We start from the raw sequence: 11,871 nt of genomic DNA, 5'->3' as shown, positions 1-11,871 counted from the left end.
GGTCTTCCTGAGAAAAGGACATGGGGATCACAGCAGTATCTGGATGATTATCCCCACATACAGAAAACAAACAAAAATAAACTGGAATAGTAAGGCATGTCACGCATTCTGAGAAATGGTAGGTTTTTTTGTAACACTTCCTCACCATTGTCATTTATTTCCAATGTCTCCAAACACTAAACATATCAGTCTCCTTTAAAAAATCTTTTTCACTGCCAACCTAAGAAAGAGATGGAGCCAAAATCTGCCCAGTGGAGCTTCTTGGAGTTTGGAGAGCATGTAATGGGTGCCCACAAGAAGTTGGATATCGATGGTGGATTCTGATGGATTTGGTCAACAGAATTATCAACAGAATAACAGAGTTGGAAGAGACCTTGGAGGTCTTCTAGTCCAACCATCTGCTCATAGGAGACCCTATGCCATTTCAGATAAATGATTGTCCAGTCTCTTTCGGAAAGCCTCCAGTGATGGAGCACCCACAACTTCTGAAGGCAAGCTATTCCATTGCTTGATTGCTTTCACTGTTAGGAAATTTCTCCTTAGTCCTAGGATGATTCTCGATTAGTTTCCATCCATTGCTTCTTGTTCTGCCTTCAGGTGCTTTTGGAGAATAGGTTGACCTTCTTTTCTTTGTGGCAGCCCCTTAGATATTAGAACACTGTTATCAGGTCACCCCTAGTCCTTATTTTTATTACACAGACATTTGCAACTTTTATATGTTTTAGCCTTCAGTCCCCTAATCAACTTTGTTGCTCTTCTCTGCACTCTTTCTTGGTCACAAGTACTTCTTTTCCCAGAAGACCAAGTGCTGAGGCCTCTTCTCATTCGCCTTCTCAGGCCTTCTCCCAACTTCAATTCTTTGTCTTTTAACCTGGCAAGGGGACACATTTCTGAGCAAAGCATTAGATAACAGCCACCTATCTTTGACAGTAATGATTGTGTTACCCATTTTATGTTGTTCATATTAATATGAACAAAAGATAGTCTTACTCTGCTTTGTTGTGTGCCTGACTTAACTGATATGAACATGAGCCCAGGAAGCACCAAAGGAAGTTCCAGAGAGACGCTGGCATTCATGGACATCTTGGTTTCTATATCTAGTATAACTCTATCTCCTGAAAAACATCAGAAGAACTGCTTTGGATCAAGACCATAAATCTTCCTAGTCTGGAACTTCTCATTTCCAGCATTTTATATAATATTAAATTTTTGAAGTATGGCAAGGCAACACCGTCATCTCCATGGTCTCAAGATGTTTCATCATAGCAAATTAAATCCCTTAATGTGAAAGTTTCAGCATCATCAGAAATGTTCTCCATGGAGAAAGTTAATACTTCTTCAGGTTGCTCTGGAATTAATGCTCCAACTTGGGCTATCAGTTCTGTACCAGAAGAGGCCCCATTTTTATTTGTTTATGTCTGGTGAAGAACAAAACAAGTTGGCAGGAAAAAAACAACAACTTATACAGATGCTCGTGATTCTGCTTTTCTTTCCTCCTTGTTGATTTTTTTTAAAAAAATGGTTTTAAAATGCCCATAAAATGCCCCTGTCCGATTGAACAAGGAGATATTGGCTGTTCTGTCATTGGGTAGAAGGGAAGAATCCTGCAGGCAACCAGGTTTGGCTGGATTCTGGAGATAGTCTCATATTCCCTCTTGCAGAGGGAGGTAAACTTGACAAACAGAATTCCAAACCACTAGGCAAGACTTTCAAAACCTTGTTTTAAATTTGGACAGGCCAGCTTCAATTTTCCTTAAATGTTCTGGTGAATTGAGTTGCCTATGTCTTTTGCCTTCTGAAATTACTCTTTTTGAGAGGGAAAAATGTTATAGTCCTCTTGAGCACAAAGCAGTAAACGCTAGTCCCACATGATCTGGTTTTTGCATCTGTCCCTCCCTCCCTCCCTCCATGGGATTTTTCTTTCCTGGCTAACTTGAAGGCTCCCTCCCAATTCTCTTCTGAACTTGGCAGCATCCCCTCTTTTCTCTTCTTGCTACTGGGGCTTTCTTTGCTTACTGAGGGCGGGGAAGCCTTGTGCTTTATGTAAGGCTCAGTTTCTGACCATCCGACAGCAGCCCGCAACCAGCTAAGTTGGGTGTGCGGCTGAATTCAAGTTTCCGCCCTGGGTCTCCCTCCTTGCAGTTCTGGAAGCTGCCGGTCTTTGAAACATAAGATTTGTCGACTCCAGCTCTGCCAGTGCTATTAGAAGTATTATTATCTGCTTCCCTGCAGCCAATCCGGGCTGTGGAAACCTGATGACAGCATGAGCTAGGGAACAGCAAGGAGGCACTGAAGCATCCCAGCTATTAATGCTGGTTTGGAGGTCAGGAGTGGCTTTTGGGGGAACGAAGACCCTTGGATGGACTAAGCCAGGAACGTGCCTTCCTCTGGTGTCCCCCCACCTCCTCTCTCGTGCAAGCCTAGGCAGGGCATCTGTTCCTTGGGGTCTTTTTCTTTCCTGCCGAGAGGTGGATGGTTTGGAAGCAGTATGACAGGACACACTGCAGGTAATGTCTCCTCTCCACCCTTTCCACCCTATTCCCCCCCCACCCGGTTCACCCTCCTCCCCTCCCCCCCCGCACCTGCTGTCCAAGGCCCCAAGTGTTTTTGCTGGGGTGGCCTGTGTGCTTGACAAAAGAGGAGAGCTGAGAAGGCAGACAATGTTCAACATGGATGGGAGGGGAGACTGGTAAACACACCTCTGGCAAGGGGGCCTTTCTTCTGCGTTGTACAGCCTGGGGTTTTCCTTTCAATGCTAGGCTTGGCATTTCATTCCTTGAGCGAAGGGAGGGTCCTCCCTCCCTCCCTCCCTCCCTCCCTCCCCCTTCCTTCCTTCCTTCCTTCCTTCCTTCCTTCCTTCCTTCCTTCCTTCCTTCCTTTCTCAACATCTCCCTTGCTACTACCTGGCTTGTAATCACAGATGTCATAGCTGAAGTAGCCTTGGTGGCTGCATGTCAAATGCTAACAATACCAGGCTTTGATTGGAGGCGGGTGGGTGGATGCCTGGCAGTCTTTTGCCCAGATGTCTGCCCAACATGCCTTCAAATTGCACCTGCCTCCAGCTTGCTCCTGGAAGGGAAGGTCCCCCCAGCCCCCAATGGGGAGAGAGGGGAGTTCTTGGTTCTGCTCCCAGGTGTGTGACTCATTCCTGCTCCCCAAAGAAGGGGGAATTGTTTTTCTAGCTGCCCCTTTGTCCCCGAGCTGTGTGCCATTCTATTATCCGAGCGAGGAAGCTGCCTCTGCTGATCGTTCTGCATAAGCAGCCTCTTCCCTTCCATGTCTTCCTTGAGCATCCAGAGGCAGGGCTTTTTCTTCTTGAGGTGGGACCGACCGCAGGGTCGATGGCTGGAAAGAGAAGCAAATCTGGTAGTCGACAGAGAGGAAAGCCTGGGCTAAACGCAGCATTGGGTTGGGAATGTCTCCCCAATCCCTGGACCTGAAGCTCTATGGAAAGGGGCCTGTGATTCCCAGTGGTTTATTCCTGATGTTTCACAAAAGGGCGGCTCTTTCGTTCCCCGTCTGGTCTCTCTAAAAGTGAGGTGGTTAATATCACTTGCACAGGGGACTTGGATGTGGTTGGTTTGTTCTAACAACCATGGATGTGTGTGCTTTGCTTCTCGCCCTCTTGATAAATGCTAAGAAAGAACATGGTGGCTTCTGTCTTTGCTTGTGATTCTCTGGCAGGTTCGGCCCTTGCTTGCTTCTGGTCTGGGAACGGCCCTGATTATGCTGTCTCTGCAGTGCACTGAGGGATGGTCTGGTAGGGATAGGAGCCCTGTGTGTATGTGTGTGTGTGTGTGTGTGTTGGGAGATTCCAAACAGACTACCTATTGTCGTATTGGGAGGAGGATCAGGGAAGGATAATAGCAAACATTGGGCCCTTGTGAGGACTGGCCTCAAGTGGCCCTCAGTGGCACCTCCTTCATTCAGACATGATCACACTGAATTTAGTTCTGGATGGCCAGATGCACAGCTGGTGACAGCAGAGAGGAAGGAAAAGGGAATTGGTAGCTGAAGGATGCAAAGGAAGCAGCCGGATGGGAAATATGGACCGGGGATGCATGAGATGAGGAAACAGAAAATTTGGAAAAGAGAAAGAAGAAGATTGGGCTATGGATGATGGACACTGTAGGAAAGGAGGAGGTGGGGGGATCTGCAGAGTGTGGCTGAGATTTGAAAGGGCTTCTGTAGAAAGGGGTCAGCCATGAAGCCTGGACAGTCTTCGGTTCACCGATTATCAACTGTGCTTGGGTGGTAAGATCTCTGGGGGGTGTAGATCCAACTTGATTGCTCTTAGTTGTTCTCTTCCCTGAAAGGAAGTAGAGAATATGTTGACCCTGCAGACCTCTAGTATGGGTGGTGGGTCTTCCCCATCTCTTTTGATGCAATACTTTCTCCTTCAAAACTGAGACGCCCAGGAGTAAAATGTTTCTTTAAGTTCCTGCTTTCTTCCTACTGTGTTTTATCGCAATCTTTGTCTCCTCCTTAATTTTGCTCATTGTAGTCAATGATCTGATAAATGGAATGAACAAGGGAGCTCCCAAATAGTGGAAGAACTCTAAATATTCTCTTTCAAGTGAGAGGTTTTCTCAAATAAAGGGGCCTTGAATAAAAGTGATCCACACCATTATTTCAAAGGCTGAATTGGGCTGGGGACCATAGCAATCTTTCCATCAGGAATGTCCAACTTTGGCAACTTTAAAAACCGTGGACTTCCCTATGGCTGGCTGAAGAATTCTGGGAGTTGAGGTCCATAAATCTTAAAGTTGCTAAGGTTGGACATCCCTCCTTTACAACTTCCTGGTATCATTAGAGTGTGCATCTTTGGGCAGTGCAGAACTTGGGCATTGAGGCAATTTGCTTCAGGAAGAAAATGAACTTTGGTGGAATCCTTTGCTTGGGCTAGAGCATCATTTTTCTCTGGACTTGCACAACCTAGTAAAGATGGTAAAAGTAGAGATGGGTAACTTGTGATTCAGCTTGATGTGATAGCCTCGTTACTGACTTAGCATGTTGGATCAAACAGGGCACCGATTAAGCCAGCATGTGATTTAATGTTGAGGAACATCAAATTCTGTATTAATCATTGCTAACTTTAGGCCGGTACTTTTCAATCTTAGCAAATTTGCAAATGGGTGAGCTTCAACACTCAGAAATTCCCAGGATTCTGGGAGTTTAAACCCTTCCTTGTCAGTTAGACCAATCAATCAGTGGAATGACTTGCCTTCAGAAGTTATGGATGCTCAATCACTGGAGGTTTTTAAGAACAGATTGGACAATCGCTTCTCTGAAATGGTATAGCTTGAGCAGGGAGTTGGAGTAGAAGACCCTCAAAGTCCCTTCCAACTCTAGTATTCTTTATCCTTCCTTCCTTCTTTCCTTCCTTCCTTCCTTCCTTCCTTCCTTCCTTCCTTCCTTCCTTCCTTCCTTCCACTTGCACCAAGCCATCTGTTACATGCAGCCATTTTGGAGAAATTGCTGTTGGACTGATTCTATCAACTGAGGCAACTACAAGATTTTAGTCCCTATCCTTAATTTACGAGATAAAGCAAAACAATAACAATGGCTCATTGTAATATCTGAGATATTAGTCAATAGACACTGAGTGTTGATTTGCAAGAGTAACAGCTGATTTAGCTCAGCCACAAAAGAAGAGAATGGGATTTCCTTGTTTTATATTAGGGTTTCATGTAAAATCATCCCACAACCAACCACAAAATTGAAATTGTTAATGTACCAGAAATAAAATGGATTAAATGCATAGGCATTGCTGTCCCATTCTGTGACAAGCCTTGTGGTTGTATTTGCCCAACATGCCGAAACTGGCTTCTTTTAATGTTGATCGGTCTGGGGGTGGTTTAATGTACTGCAGGAACTCAGCTCAACTAACCAAGGAGAGAGGCGACCTGGAACTACGGAGGAACTGTTTCCTGACAGTGAGAACAATAAATCAGTGGGATGAGTTGCCTTCAGAAGTTGTGGGTGCTCCAACACAGGAGGCTTTTCAAAAGAGAGTAGACAGCCATGTTTCTGAAATGGTATACGTCTCTTGTTTGAGCAGGGAGTTGGACTAAAAGACCTCCAAGGCCCCTTCCAACACTGTTATTCTGTTATTCTGTCTCAAATGTCAACTGGTTAGTATAGAATTCAGTATATTGTGTGAACTCAGGAAATCATTAATTCATTAGCCAGGGTGAGGGTGTGATGCAAATACAGACATAAAGGAACGTACAAAGCCTAGGTAATAGATGGGAATGCAACCTAAAAATAGTTTTCATTAACTCAGACTGAATTTTTATCCTTTCTTTGTTCTGGATTCAACTTCTTTTTCAGGTAGACAAGATCACAATGATCAAAGGCCAGAGGCCTTGGCCGGGCTGTTCCACTCCTTAAAAGAGCCATTTCTTTCCCAGGCTAACCCACAGCCTGAGGATCCCCTAGTGGTCATCCATCCAAGTAGTTACCAAGCTTGTCCCTGCTTAGCTCCTGAGCTTGAACACAATTGGTCAGATGGTGAGCCTAATAAAGAGATAGCAGAATAACAGAATAACAGTGGGAAGGGACCTTGGAGGTCTTTCTAGCCCAACCGTCTGCTTAGGTTGGAAACTCTATACAGGTAGTCCTCAATTTACAACAGTTCATTTAGTGACCATTCAAAGTTACAACGGCACTGAAAAAAGTGACTTATGATCATTTTGCACACTTACAACCTTTGTAGCATCCCCATGATCATGTGATCAAAATTCAGATGCTTGGCAACTGGTTCATACTTATGACTGTTGCTCTGTCCCAAGGCCATGTAATCACTTTTTGAGATCTTTTGACAAGCAATTTCAATGCAATGTTAAACCAGATTGACTTAACAACTGTGTAACTAATTTAACAAGCTCAATTGTGGTCATAAGTCAAGGACTACCTGTACTATTTCAGACAAATGGTTGAAATCTCTTCTTTTCTTTTATGTACACCAAGAGCGTATGCACCAAGACAAATTCCTTGTGTGTCCAATCACACTTGGCCAATAAAGAATTCTATTCTATTCTATTCTATTCTATTCTATTCTATTCTATTCTATTCTATTCTATTCTATTCTATTCTAAAAACCTCCAGTGCTAGAGCACCCACAACTTCTGAAGGCAAGTCATTCTACTTGTTAATTGTTTTTACAATCATTGTAAGCAAAATGCAATAGATTGTATTTAAATGCAAAGAAATGTATAGGATTCTTCCCTTTGAAGACAGGGAAGGTTTATCTGGCTGAGGGCTGTTGTCTTTCCCATCTTTTTGTGCAGGGTTTTCCATGGGGCAGTTGCTGGTGATTTTGTGCAGGGGGGAAAAACTTGTTCTCTAAACCTGACGTGTAAGGATGTGAGAAGCTGTGCACAAAGGAACCTTTTAAGCTGACGTGTAAAATGATGTGTGTTTTTTGAACTGCAGGCAAACAGCGAAGGCAAATGGTTAGGGCTAGGAAAATGGAAGTAAAGAAACAAAACAGAAACCACACAAATTAATCTCCAACTCAAACAAACACACATTGGCACATGTTGTTAGGTGGACACAAAAATACTATTGTGCAGTATTCAGAGAGTAGGCTTGGAAGCATCCCCTTAAAGAGTTAACGTATTAGGTTATAATTTTACCGGTGGGCATGGCTGATGGTCTCATTTTTTAAAGTACCAATGAGAATAATTGAAATAACATTTGCTGTGTATTCACAATCAGAATGGGTGAAATTTGCATGTCCCTGGAAGGTATCTGTTCCAGGGGAATACTTGGTTTGGGAAATTTGAGTTGCTTCCATTTGGGGCAAGTTACTGTTCCATCTTGGATGCCTTAGGGAGTTTATCCTTCCCAAAAGAAGCCCATCACCATCAACTGTATTCATCAGACTTTCCCTTTAGCTTGAAAAGTTTGTGTCCGGGTCTGCCTTTTTCCTCTTCCCTCTCCATCTTCTTTCCTTTTCTGTTATGTCTTCTACATTGGAAACTGCAGATAGGCATTGACCCCCCTCCCCAAATTAACTGTGTTTAAATTGTCCTTTAAACCTTTTTAGTGGAAGAAGGAGATCGTAATGTTTTACATATGGAAATTCCCAACATTTGTAGTGTTCACAGATGTGACTGATCTGGTGGACTGAATTGTTTTAATTCACCAACATTATTTATAAGATTTACTTGTCTGAATTGGATTCAATATAGTAGAAGTTTGGGTTTTGGCTTGATATAATAATTTAGGTTTGGGTGGATGATTTATGTTTTAAATTAATAAATGGTGATACCTTGGGTGCTACCAAACAATCTTCTATTATATACCAGTTCAAAAAAAGAAAAACAAGCCAAAATCTTTTACAATCTCATGAAACTCTACATAGGATATGATTTTGGCATTCTTGATGAGAACTTAAAGGATTTTGGCAATGTTGCAAACTTGCCTCCCTCCCTCCCTTCCTCCCTTTTTTCTTTTCTCACTGTTCCTCTCTCCCTCCTTCCCTCCCTCTCCTCCCTCTCCTTCCTTCCTTCCTTCCCTCCGTCCCTCCCTCCCTCCCTCCCTCTCTCTTCTTTCTTTCCTCACTGTTCCTCCCTCCCACATCAGCCTCAGAAAACCTGCTTTTGACACCCACACTAAGACAGTATGAAAGGGCATCTTCCCCCCAGAATGCTTTGCAGTGGGTCCATCTGCACTGCAGTTGGTTCAGTGACCATGCAGAAGTTATGGAACAACACTTCCCAGTCTCTATTCTCACTGTTTGTTCGGGCAGGGTCTGCTAGGAGCTGTAGTTTACCAGCCTCTGCTGCAAAAGAATGACTCTCTGGATTCCAATAGGATAGAATTGGACTGTTCTGCCCTACAACACCAGTGAGCAGCAGAGACGTTATCATCTGATTCCTTCTGGCTGGCATTTGTCTTTGCTTGGGCAAAAATTTTCAGCAGAACATGTCTGGAAAGGGAGTGCACCATTGAACACTCCTTACCAAGAGCCGTGATGTTATTAAGTTATTTACACAAGTCTGCATCGGGAATATTTATATACCCAAAAGGAAAAGCAGAGTGACTCATAACACGATGCCCAGTTTATGTTGTGTCTAGTGCTAGAATAGGTGGAAGGAAGGATAAGGCGAAGACAAGCAAGAGCAGAGTGGGTGGACTCAGTTATAATAGTGATGGGGAGTACTTGGTGCTCTCTGAGTTTTCTTGCAGACGTTTCATTATCCAAATTAGGTAACATCATCAGTGTAGTCTTTTGTTACCTAGTTGGATAATGAAACATCTGCAAGAAAACCACCAAGCTCAGAGAGTACCAAGGACCTCTCATTTCAACCCTGAGCTACAAATATTCTTTATTGGTACATGGGTCATTAGAAGACCAGATTGGAGACTGTCATGGAGAATGGTATATCAATGATATAGGGCAGTGATGGCTAACCTTTTTGCCGTCGCGTGCCAAAAGCGGGGGAAGCATGGGGGGTCACGGGTGCGTGTGCCCACATCCATAATTCAATGCGCCCCGCCCTCCCGTGCATGCGCACGTGACCCCCCCCACTTCCCCCTGCTTTTGGCACGTGATGGCATGGTGGGCCAGGTAGGCCCGTTTTTCCACCTCTCCAGGCTCCAGAGGCTTTCTAGGAGCCTGGGGAGGGCAAAAACAGCCTTCCCCATTCCCCCGGAGGCCGGAAACAGCCAGTTTCCCGACTTCCAGTGGGACCGGAAGGCCTGAAAGTCAGTTGGCCGGTGCGCACATGCGCGCTGGAGCTGAGCTAGGGCAACACTCGCGTGTCCACCAGTATGGCTCTGTGTGCCATCTCTGGCACCCGTGCCATAGGTTCGCCATCACGGATATAGGGTTTTCTGCTTGAGCAGGATGTTGGACTAGAAGACCTCCAAGGTCCCTTCCAGCTCTGTTCTGATTGAAGAAAAATCTACCTGTGTGCTTGTTCAGTGCCAGCACCAATTTGATGGCATGTAAACAATCAAATGAGCAGATTAGGTCAAAAGACCCCACATCTTACTAATGTTCATAACTACAGAACTTTCTCTAGAAACAAAATGGCAAGCTGGCATTCTTCCCCTCTATATGGGAAGTAAAGTAGAGAGGATATTTCTTTTAACTTTCTGGGATGGAATGCAGGGTGTCTTTTAGTATTTGTTTGGTCCTTGTTTTCCAAGTTCTTTCCTACCTTCTGGAGCTTTTAACACCCTATCTAGCCTAGGATCTCAGGATCATGTCAGGATAGCGTTTCCTCCCCATTACTTGTCAGAATCCAATCAGACTAGCATCTGGATCCAGCTGAAGAAGGAGAAACCAGGGAGTCTAAGGGAAATGATGACATTACTTAGTTATGTTTCTCTTTCCCCCTTTTAAAGGAGAAGAACGAAATCTAAGCAAACCAGGAAGCGTCAGCTGATCTATCAGCAATCTGAGGGTGAAGCAATTAAAAAAACCCTCCCCTTTTTTTTAAATAAGAGAAAAAGGTGGTAAAAATGGACCCCCTTTAAATACCTTTCATGGCCATGGACCATGGCCATGGACCCCCAAGACTTAAGATTTAAGTCATAACATTTCTTTATGCCTTTTTGGATGCCCTGTGATGACATTGCAGCCCCCAAAGGTCTGCGGACCACAGGTTGAGAACCCTTCTCTCAGCTGTGGGCCTTGCCCTCACCCTAGTGGTCACCCTAATGATGATAAATTACTTGATGATGAAGTCATGATCAGAGACTTACCTAATAGGCTTTTCTCCCCCCCCCAACAGCTACCCTATGAGGTGGGTTAGGCTGAGAGAAGGAGGGAGTAGCCTAAAGTCACCCAGCCAGCTTTCATACCTAACTCAGGACTAGAACTCCTAGTCTCCTGGTAATTGGCCCAAACCCACCCAGCAGACTTTCATGCCTAAAATGGGACTAGAACTCACAGTCTCCTATTGATTGGCCCAAAGTTACCCAGCAGATTTTCATGCCTATGATGAAACTCAAATTCACGGTTTCTAGACCAGCATCTTCACCACTGTGCCAAGCCCTCTTAGATCAAACTGGCTTTTATTATAACTTACCTTGATAGTGTGTGGCTCTAGTCTCTCCTTGGACTTGATTTTCTGGACTGGTTTACCAAATGGGACTACATTTTGGGCATGGGCCCAAAAAGTTCAGAAGCCAGGAAAAACCATTCAGCCATTTGTTGAGGTCGTGGAGGAAGAAATACAGCCGTTCAGGAAAGAAGCATCTTGGAGATAGACCAGAACTGGACTTTTACAAAGACTTTGAAACAAAGCCGTTAGGAAAGGACCAGGCTCTGCTGCAGAGATGGAAGGAAGTCTGAGTTAATTAGCATCTTAACAAGGAAGCCGAGACAACATAGGATCACTTACAGGTAGCCCTCAACTTACGACCACAATTGAGTCCAAAATTTCTGTTGCTAAGCGAGACTGTTACTAGGTTTTCATGACCTTTCTTGTCACAGTTGTTAAATGAATCACTGTAGTTGTTAAGTTAGTAATAAGGATGTTAAGTGAATCTAGCTTCCCTGTTGACTTTGCTTGTTAGAAGATGACAAAAGATGATCACATGACTCTGGGACACCGCAACTGTCATAAATACGAGTCAGTTGCCATTTTGATCACATTACCATGAGGATGCTGCAACTATTATAAGTGTGAAAAACATTCATAAATCACTTTTTTCAGTTCTAACTGTTGTAACTTCGAACGGTCACTAAATGAATGGGTGTAAACTGTACTTTTTGACCATTAAATGATAAAAATAATCTCTCGAGCCATTCCCTCTGAGATACAGCCTCAAACAGCCCTAGGAAAAATAGTCTAGAGATTATGACAACATCAGTGCCAACAAAAGACCAATATCCAAAGATCTGTTGTT

The 11,871-nt window shown here is 44.0% G+C and overlaps 1 protein-coding gene across 2 annotated transcripts in view; it reads left to right on the top strand.

The window, feature by feature from the left end:
* The first annotated feature begins 1,898 nt into the window (after positions 1-1,898).
* The window catches only part of PAK3 (p21 (RAC1) activated kinase 3), a 115,611-nt gene continuing 105,638 nt past the window's right edge, over positions 1,899-11,871 (top strand). The window contains exon 1 of one of the 2 annotated variants that reach the window (XM_087877560.1): positions 1,899-2,507. The gene's annotated coding sequence lies outside the window, so the exon portion shown is untranslated. The remainder of the gene's footprint in view (positions 2,508-11,871) is intronic. The other variant, XM_034435056.3, reaches the window with a different exon arrangement.

This window comes from Pantherophis guttatus, chromosome 12 (assembly GCF_059756535.1).
Source record: "Pantherophis guttatus breed Tessera chromosome 12, ASM5975653v1, whole genome shotgun sequence".
Taxonomy (NCBI): Eukaryota; Metazoa; Chordata; class Lepidosauria; order Squamata; family Colubridae; genus Pantherophis; species Pantherophis guttatus.
The sequence above is the reverse complement of the archived record's forward strand: the minus strand, read 5'-3'. Positions and strand labels throughout refer to the sequence as shown.